This window comes from Panthera onca, chromosome B2 (genome assembly GCF_046562875.1).
Source record: "Panthera onca isolate mPanOnc1 chromosome B2, mPanOnc1 haplotype 2, whole genome shotgun sequence".
In the NCBI taxonomy this organism is placed as follows: Eukaryota; Metazoa; Chordata; class Mammalia; order Carnivora; family Felidae; genus Panthera; species Panthera onca.
The window spans coordinates 40418960-40428992 of record NC_138343.1 but is presented as its reverse complement, the minus strand read 5'-3'; the positions used below and the strand labels follow the sequence as shown (position 1 = coordinate 40428992).

The following is a 10033-nucleotide window of genomic DNA, read 5'->3' as shown; positions in this document are numbered from 1 at the left end:
CTCCGCTCTAAACAGACCTTAAACTGTCCCTCCTCAATATGCTCCCGTAAAGGATTATAAACTAGAGAGGAGGTTGGTTTAAACAAAGTAATCAGAAAGTAAGCAATCTTTCTCTTTCTTTCTGGCTCAAAGCTTGTTTTGTCTGTTAGGGAACTTTTCAGCGCACAGACCTCAAGGTCAAACAGAGGTCACTCTTCTGCTTTTTGAGGGATGGGTGCTTTCACGTTATTTGCTCATTTTTATTGCTGAGAATAACCATCCATTTGCCCCCATAACTGGGGCCTCCCCAACACAAAGACTTGGGAGTGGGCACTGGCAGGGGGGTTAAGCCCATTCAACACAAAGCAAACAAGTTCAAATCTCATTAAATGTCGGACTTTGCGGCAAGAATACACGCATTTCCAATTTAGAAAAGGAAGATAGAAATGTGACAGAGAAGTATTCTAATCATTTAGCAGAATAAATTGTGCCAACACGATACTAAAGCTGTCAACTGGGTGGAAAAAAAGGATAAACTCCATTAATAATACGACAGCAGTGCTTACTTTTTCACATGAGGAAAATTCCATTACAACAAACAGCCCCGGGGCTTTTGAATTGCTTTTGTTCTAGATCAGTGGAATATTGTTATAAAGAATATATTGCTGTCAATGATAGTTTGGATCTGAGGATGAAACCTAGCTGATGTTTTAGAGTGAATCAGCAAAGACCTTGGTGGATGCACATGGGGCCGTGTGTGAATAACCCACCTTTGTGCACATTTTACAAGGTAGACCCTGGGGCGCCTGGGTGGCTCAGTCGGTTGCGCGTCCGGCTTCGGCTCAGGTCATGATCTCGCGGTCTGTGAGTTCAAGCCCCGTGTCGGGCTCTGTGCTGACGGCTCAGAGCCTGGAGCCTGCTTCGGATTCTGTGTCTCCCTCTCTCTCCGCCCCTCCCCCACTCATGCTCTATCTCTCTCTGTCTCAGAAATAAATAAGCATTAATTTAAAAAAAAAGTCTCATAAAAGGTAGACCCTTCACACGGGCGCGCGGCTTGGTGACCAGAATGCAGGCTGGAATTTGACTCCCCTCTCCCCCTCAGCCAGGACACAACCTTCTGCAGAGGGCCTGGTTGCACAAGATTGTTCTTTGAAGGCTTATTTATAAGTTGCCTCTCTGAAATTTTCTGCTTTAAATCTATCCCGGGATAGGCCCCACTACATGCAGCCGTTTTAGTTACAAGGTCCTCCGTGATAGAATTTCTCATTTAAGGATTTGAACGAATGCTTCCCACCCCCCGCCCGGTTTTGGAGCGCTTTAGATTCATCCCACAAGGGTCCTGTGAGCACCCCATCCCCAACCGGGCCATGCTCTTGGTGCATCTGGCAAGATAGGCGCCAAAGTCTGCCAGAGGCCCTGCTTGTTTAGCAACACTTCTTGGCTGACACCCGATCTCTAAGGGGACTGACTGTCTTAGCTTGGGTTCCCCTAAAAGCAGACCTTAAGACAAGGATTTGGATGGAGTTTATTTTGGAGTTGGTCCCAGGAAGCCCAGTGTGTGGTTGGGAAATTGAGACACGAGGTATGGAAAATGTCAATAAAGGATGCATCAGTGAGCAGGCGACTGCTGTGGGCAGCTGGAAGGTGGGGCGGGGGGTGGGGCGGGCATCCCACTGGGGATGCTCTGAAAGGCTGTGTAAAACACACCTCAGGATTGTCCCACTGAGGGTGGGAACGCCGAGGCACTTATTCACTAACTCCCGTCCTCAGTGAGGGTTAGCCCTGGCAGTGTGAACTGATGTGATACTGGGGCCAGAGAAAGCTCAGAGGCAGACAAGAAGCAAGTGTCTGGGATGTGAAATTGTTGGTGTGTATACAGGGACTTCTACCAAAGCTGGAGGTGGCCTCCTGGGTGGGCTCGGGTGACGGAGCATTGAGGAGCATTGACAATATCAACCTTGGAAGCTGTTACTCGCACATCAGATCGTGATATGGCCCCTGGTGGTTTGTGCCCTCTCTATGTCCTCTGAGGTGTTGGGGCAGAAAAAGCTTGGGAGCCATTTGGATACTGAACGGCTCTTTCCACCTCACTTGTGCTTTTTTTTTTTTTTTAATGTTTATTTATTTTTGAGAGAGAGACAGAGTGCAAGCAGGGGAGGAGCACAGAGAGAGGGAGACAGGCTCCAGGCTCTGAGCTGTCAGCACAGAGCCAGACGTGGGGCTCGAACCCACGAGACGTGAGACCATGATCTGAGCTAAAGTCGAATGCTTAACCAACTGAGCCACCCAGGCGCCCCTCCACCTCACTTGTGCTCTTAAAATATGGTTCTTTCTCCCCCTTTCCTCTAAATCAGTGCCTTCCGATCTTTTGTGTGTAACCGAACATACAGAAAGGATCTTATTTGTGTAGCGTGCCGACTTTCTCAGGGTTTGCTTTTGGGGTAAACAGAAATTGAGAGGTTGCTCCTAGATGGAGATGCCCAAGAATGGAGAAGTTCTAGCAAAAGGAGTTTCTGTCCCAGCATTCAACCTGTCCCTGCACACCAGTGTTGTTGGGAATGTCTGTGCCTACATCCTCCTGCTTACCAAGTCCTGCTGATACTTCTTTATCCCAGTGGTTCTAACTTTTCTGTGGCCAAGAACTGCTTTGAGAATCAAATGAGAACCATGAACTTGCTCACTAAAATAATGTGCCAACACGCACACAGATATACATCGTTTTCTTTTTTTTTTTTAAACGTTTATTTATTTTTGAGACAGAGAGAGACAGAGCATGAACGAGGGAGGGGAAGAGAGAGAGGGAGACACAGAATCGGAAGCAGGCTCCAGGCCCTGAGCCATCGGCCCAGAGCCCGACGCAGGGCTCGAACTCACGGACCGTGAGATCATGACCTGAGCTGAAGTTGGACGCTTAACCGACTGAGCCACCCAGGCGCCCCGAGATACATCGTTTTCATACAGTGTCAGGGGATCCACAAAAACTCCAAAGCTCTTCCGGAGACATTCTATGACTTGAGCTATGGCATTGCTTGCGTGTGTCTATTTCCCTCCATTTCTACAGCCCAAATGCCTCAGTTGGCTTTGCCCACCTTCCTGACCCTGTTTTTGAAACGACACGGCGAAGGGATGAGGAGCCAGGGAGCCAGGGATCATCTTAGCTGTGTTGCACATTAGCTGTGTGCCTTTGTGAAGATCTCTTAACCTCTCTGTGCACTGATTGGTTTCCTCATCTGCACAACAAAGAATGGTGCCTACCTGAGAGGGTTGTTGTGAGGGTCAGAGAGTTAGCAAACATAAAACCCTTAGGAACCATGTCTGGCACATACCAGGTGCCGTGAAGTGTAAGGTATTTTAATTGTTGTTACTTGCATGGAGGCCATGGCTTTGGAAGGTAGAGTGGCTTAATGGAAAGAGTCTAGATTTGGTGTCAGTCAGCAATTGTGTATAGCTGTCCTCTCTCAATTACCCCCTGTGCCATCTTTTTTTTTAAATTTTTTTTTTTTTAACGTTTATTTATTTGTTTTGAGACAGAGAGAGACAGAGCATGAACGGGGGAGGGTCTGAGAGAGAGGGAGACACAGAATCGGAAACAGGCTCCAGGCTCTGAGCCGTCAGCACAGAGCCCAATGCGGGGCTTGAACTACGGACCGCGAGATCATGACCTGAGCTGAAGTCAGAGGCTTAACCGACTGAGCCACCCAGGTGCCCCCCCCCCCCGCCCCCGCCCCCGCCCCCGTGCCATCTTAAGCTAAGGGAAGGTTTGTGGGTTTTTTCCCTCTCTTAGCCTAAGTTTCCTTATTAAGGTGGCAATGAGTTCACCGGTTGTCCATAAACATTTTGTAGTGTCCTTTTTAAAAAAGACATTTTGGGGGCGCCTGGGTGGCTCGGTCGGTTAAGCGTCCGACTTCGGCTCAGGTCATGATCTCACGGTCCGTGGGTTCGAGCCCCGCGTCGGGCTCTGTGCTGACAGCTCAGAGCCTGGAGCCTGTTTCAGATTCTGTGTCTCCCTCTCTCTGTGACCCTCCCCCGTTCATGCTCTGTCTCTCTCTGTCTCAAAAATAAATAAACGTTAAAAAAAAAATTTAAAAAAGACGTTTGGTATTTTTTAATTTTTTAAAGGTTTATTTATTTTTGAGAGAGAGAGAGTGTGTGTGTGAGCAAGATGGGGCAGAGAGAAGGAGACGCAGAATCCGAAGCAGGCTCCAGGCTCCGAGCTGCCAGCCTAGAGCCCGACGCGGGGCTCGAACTCACGAACCGCAATACCATGAGTTGAAGTCAGACGCTTAACCCGCTGAGCCACCCGGGTGCCCCCGTAATGTCCTTTTTTAATAGCAAAGTGAAATTCACAGGTAATGTGATCATTCTACACACAAAATTTGAAAATAATTATGATGCCCGAATATAAAGGAGAAATAGAAGAAGAGAAGTTTATCATAAAACTACATAAAATGTGTAGGCCTATCATAGAAAGCATAATGAAATGGTCAGACGTTTGCATCTCTACATAGAGTCACCACGAAGGGGGTAACCTCAATCGGAGACTGATACCAGTGCGCACTGTCTTGGTGGCTTAAACACCGTGATCAGTGCTGTCAGGTGACAGACTTTTGGGGGGATTATCTTGGTAAAGCTCTGAACCAACCAAAATCAGAATCTTCTCTCGGTTTAAGTAGTGGTTTGCATTCCTGGGACAGTCAGTGTAAACCCATGACAAAACACTTTGTGATGACATGGAAAACAGAGACAGGTACTAGGCTTGACCATTCTGGACAGGTCTATCATCCAGATAAATGTCCAGTAGGACTTTTGAAAGGTGTGTGTGGGGGGTTGGTGGGGAGGCGGTCATGGGAATTCTTTGTCGGGTAGGACTGATCCATACATGGAAGGAAAATATAGCACTCTGGTTTCCATCCGCTAATGCCAATAATGCCAATCCCCTGATTATTGTGATAATCAAAAATCCCCCCAAATTTCCCAAACACACCCTAGTAGCGATGTACATCTTTCATTGAAAAAAAGTGGATTAACTAGTCCTGAATCAAAAAAGGCTACAAAGCTCAGGACCAGAAAAAGCCTTCCTCAGTGAAGATTTGACTACACCTTCCTCTCTCCCTCAGCCTCTCCCAGGCCTTAGGACTCCACTCTGGGGGACTGAAATGGAACTGAAGTGACAGTTGGCCAGGCCAGTCCTGGGAAGGACTTTGAGGAAGGTGAATGGTACCTGCCAGCTCCCCTCACCTCATCTCCTCCTATCTCTACAGGGCTTTTTCCACTCCTCAGGCTTTCTCCCTATCAAAACTCTCAGGAGTGGAGATGATGTTAAGGATTTATAATGGTGTGAATATGTGTTAGCTAATATCTCTCAAATGCAAATGGCCTATGAGCATATAAAAAGATGCTCAACCTCACTAGAATTTAAAGTGGTCGCGATTTAAAACAACGATGAGATGCTATTTCATACTCATCACATTGGAAAAAATCCAAAAGTCCATCAATACCAAACATTGGAAGAAAGGTGGAGAAATTGGTACAACCAGTTTGAGGAGCACTGATTTTATCTATTAAGATTGGAAATGTTGCGGTGCCTGGGTGGCTCAGTCAGTTAAACGCCTGCCTCTAGATCTCGGCTCAGGTCATGATCTCACAGTTCATGGGTTCGAGCCCAGTGTCAGGCTCTGCACCGACGATGCGGAACCTGCTTGGGATTCTCTCTCCTTCCCTCGCTAGCCCTCCCCTGCATGCTCTCTCTCAAAACAGATGAATAAAGTTTTTTAAAAAAAGATTAGAAATGCTCATATTCCTATATCTCAGCAAGTCTATTCTCTGGGCTACACCTTAGGGAAACACTACTTGGTTGCACTAGAAGATGTGTATGTTTGTGGCGGCATTACTTTTAACAATGACAAACTAAATCAACTGGAGACATATAAATGTCATTAATAGAAGTTCAGATCCATCTATCATCACATGTTCATACGAGGGAATATTATACAGCAGTTGCAATGATGAATCACAGCTTTGTGTCTGCACCGTGATAAATCTTAAAAACAATACAGAAAAGCGAATTGCAGGGTATGTAGAATGTGACACCATTCAAATAGTTTAAAAACTTGCAAAACGGTACCATATATTGTTTGTAGATACATGAATATGTAGTAAAAGCATAAAATATGTACAAGAATGATTACTGCTAACTTCACGATCTTGGTTATTTCTAAAGAAGGAGAAAGAAGAATGAAGGTGGGAAAAGGATGCACAGAAAGCCTCCAGTTGCAGCTGCAATGTTTTTGTTCTAAAAAAAATACCTGAAGGAAATGTGGCAAGCTGTTAAGATTTAATTTGCTATAAATAGTGCCGGGATAGACTAGGTACTCGTTATAGCTTTTATGTATTTCTATGAGAAATATACCATAATAAAAATAATTAAAAAAAAATTTTTTTAACGTTTATTTATTTTTGAGACAGAGAGAGACAGAGCATGAACGGGGGAGGGTCAGAGAGAGAGGGAGACACAGAATCTGAAACAGGCCCCAGGCTCTGAGCGGTCAGCACAGAGCCCGACGCGGGGCTCGAACTCACGGACCGTGAGATCATGACCTGAGCCGAAGTCAGACGCTCAACCGACTGAGCCACCCAGGTGCCCCTAAAAATAATTTTTTAAATTGATGCATCTCTAAGGGGTGGTTTGTATTCTTGATTTAACACATTCTTTTTGACCTTCTAGGCACCGGGAGCTGAGACAGAGAATTCAGCAATGAATAAGATTCAATCGTATTCTTTAGTTGGTGGTCTTCAATTTTGTTGTGCATCTGAATCAGCTGGAGGGCTTATTAAAACACAGACGGTGGGGGTGCTTGGGTAGCTCAGTTGGTTAAGTGTCTAACTTCAGCTCAGGTCATGATCTTACAGTTCATGGGTTCGAGCTCCACGTCGGGCTCTGTGCTGACAGCTCAGAGCCTGGAGCCTGCTTCAGATTCTGTGTCTCCCTCCCTCTCTGCCCCTACCCCACTGTCACTCTGTCTCTCAAAAATAAATAAACATTAAAACACACACTCAAAGATTGCTAGGCCCACCCCCAGAGTTTGCGATTCAGTAGATCTAGGATAGGGCTGAGAATCTGCATTTCTGATAAGTTCCCAGGTGATGCTGATGGTGCTGGTTCCAGGACTTCTCAAGTCCTGTGTCTCCCTCTCTCTCTGTCCCTCCCCTGCTCACACTCTGTCTCTCAAAAATAAATAAACACTAAAAAATAAATAAAAATAAAAGCCCACTTATGATGCCCACCCTGGGCCACAAGGAACACATCTTCATCCACTTACCCCTTCTTACTTGTGTATATTTCAATTCATTCCATTAAAATTTTAGCTCCCTCGAGACAAATATACATCCTGCTTAGGGTACACCTTATACAAAATGTTAACGGTACTTATTTGTGGATGGTAGAATTATAGGTAATTTAAAAACCTTTTTGCTTGTCTGCATTATCTCTCATTCCCCTAATGAACGTCTCCAATGTGAACAAGTGTTAATTATATGATAAGGATATAATAGGGGCACCTGGCTGGCTTAGTCGGTAAAACATGCGACTCTTGATCTCGGGGTTGTGAGTTCAAGCCCCACGTTGGAGGTAGAGTTTACTTAAAAAGAAAGAGAGAAAGGATATAATAGGAAAATAAATATATATCAACTTGCATTAGGCTCTGTGATGAGGACAGAGATACTAAGAAGTCGTATGAATATGTAATTGCCTTTAAGAGATTTATGATCTCATTCATAAGACTACATAGACTGGAATAATATTTCATAATATGACAAGATATTCAGGAAAGAGTGTTCATGAAGAACTAACTATAGTTGGCAAGCACTTTGGAAGGAAATAAGAACGGGACTGGGTGGCCCTGGAAGGGGCATGTGGGCCCAGCCTTGGATGACAAAGCAGTTTGGCACCTGCCAGAGCCTCGGCAGAGGGTGAGGGAGGATACAAGCATCTTTGCAAATCCCTGCAGTGACTCTGTTCCATAGCACCGTGAGTGTTCAGTGAACACTGTTGATGAAGTGAAGAATTGAACAATTATTGAATTCATATAGAAACTTCGACGGGGCACAAGTACACACTCAGCACAAACGGAAACCAAAATCAATTTCATTATGGATTTATGCCAAGTCAAGTAGGGGAGAAAAGTCTGTCATATTCTTTGTTCACATGATTCTGTACTGATGACCACATCCCAAAGTGCATCCATGAGTTTGCCGAGAAAGACCCCTTTGGACTGGACATAATTCTTAGGCGTGTTCTTTACCTTTGCTCTTAAGATCAGAGACTTCTCTTGGATTGTCTGTCTTCTAGATTCTCTGTTCAAGGGGCACCTGGGTGGCTCAGTCGGTTAAGCGTCTGACTTGGGCTCAGGTCATGATCTCGTGGTTCTTGGGTTCGAGCCCCCTGTCAGGCTCTGTGTTGACAGCTCAGAGCCCAGAGCCTGCTTTGGATTCTGTGTCTCCCTCCCTCTCTCTCCCAAAAATAAATAAAACATTAAAAAAAAAATTACATTCTCTGTTCAAAACCATACTTACTCTGAAGAAGCATCTCCTCACCCCTTCATATTTGGATTAACATTTTTCTCTCTGTTAAAAAAAAGCCTGGAGATGTCTACTCTGAACAAGATAAAATAACAGGGACCAAATGTATCCTTCTGCCTTAAACAACTAAGAAAGTAGATTAAAATATATGAAAAAAATGAGGCAGAGGAGGGGCTGGATGGTAGAATTACAAAGGGGCACAAAGAAACTTTTGAGGGTAATGGATATATTCATTACCTTGATGCTTTCATAGGTATATGCATATTTGAAAAGTTAGATTGTATGCTTCAGGTATGAGCAGTTTATTGCATGTCAACTAGATCTCAGTAAAACTGTTTAAAAATTACTGGGGAGGGAAAAAAAAAAACAGCCTGGAAGCACAGGTACTATTTAAAAAAATAATCTATGAATTAATTGGCTGTTAATGGGATAGTTTCTTTTAGCAGTTAAAAATAATTTTTTTTTGACATTTATTCATTTTTGAGAGACAGAGAGAAAGAGCACGAGCAGGAGAGGGGCAGAGAGAGAGAGAGACACACAGAATCCGAAGCAGGCTCCAGGCTCCGAGCTGTCAGCACAGAGCCCGATGTGGGGCTCCAATTCATGGACCTTGAGATCATGACCTGAGCTCAAGTTGGATGCTTAACAGACTGAGCCACTCAGGCTCCCCTCTTTTAGCTGATTTTTAAAATTACTGTCAAGCAGAGGTGAATATACAGTGAAAAATACTTCGGTGTTATTTAGTTGAATATTTTCTCCTCCTTTTATAAGATCTGTCACTACTGTTAAGCACAGGTATGTATACAGTTGACCCTTAAACAACACGGGTTTAAATCCGAGAGTCCACATAATACGTGCATGTTTTTACAGTACAGTAAGTGTATTTTCTCTTCCTTAGGATTTTCTTAACATTTTATTTTCCCTAGCTTACTTTATTACAAGGTTACAGTACACAATACATGTAACATACAAAATACGGGTTAATTGACAATTTATGTCATCAATAACACCTCTTGTCCAGAATAGGCTATTAGTAGGTACGTTTTGGGGGATTCGAAAGTTACACGTGGATTTTCAGCCAACCCCTGTATTGTTCAAGGCCAGCTGCACTGTGAAGCTGATGAAGTTAAGGCTTCTGGACTCTCACAGAGCTCTTTCCAAAGTCCTGTATCTAATTTTTTATTAGGCACCCAAAGAACTGTAGGGCTACGGTTGCCATGTTTAGATGTAGAACACCATTCCTGCCTTGGATAAGCCTTGTGGACTTGGCAAAGTAGCTGAGGAGCTGCGAATAATATTTAAGACTTCTTCACCTTCTATTCAAGGATTGAGAAAGCAATGTAATAGAGGAGAGGTCCACCCAAGAGCCCTCTGTGACCAAACCTTGGGGACGTTCAGTTCCAGTACCGCCAGAGAAGGAGTCTTGAAAGGTTAGTGGAAATGGGATATTTTACTACATTTGGGCCACGTTTCACAC

General features: G+C 44.4%; 1 protein-coding gene across 1 annotated transcript in view; it reads left to right on the top strand.

Annotated features, from left to right (window-relative positions):
* Positions 1-9899: 9899 nt before the first annotated feature.
* The window catches only part of TRERF1 (transcriptional regulating factor 1), a 227860-nt gene continuing 227726 nt past the window's right edge, over positions 9900-10033 (top strand). The window contains exon 1 of the mRNA XM_060614377.3: positions 9900-9986. The gene's annotated coding sequence lies outside the window, so the exon portion shown is untranslated. The remainder of the gene's footprint in view (positions 9987-10033) is intronic.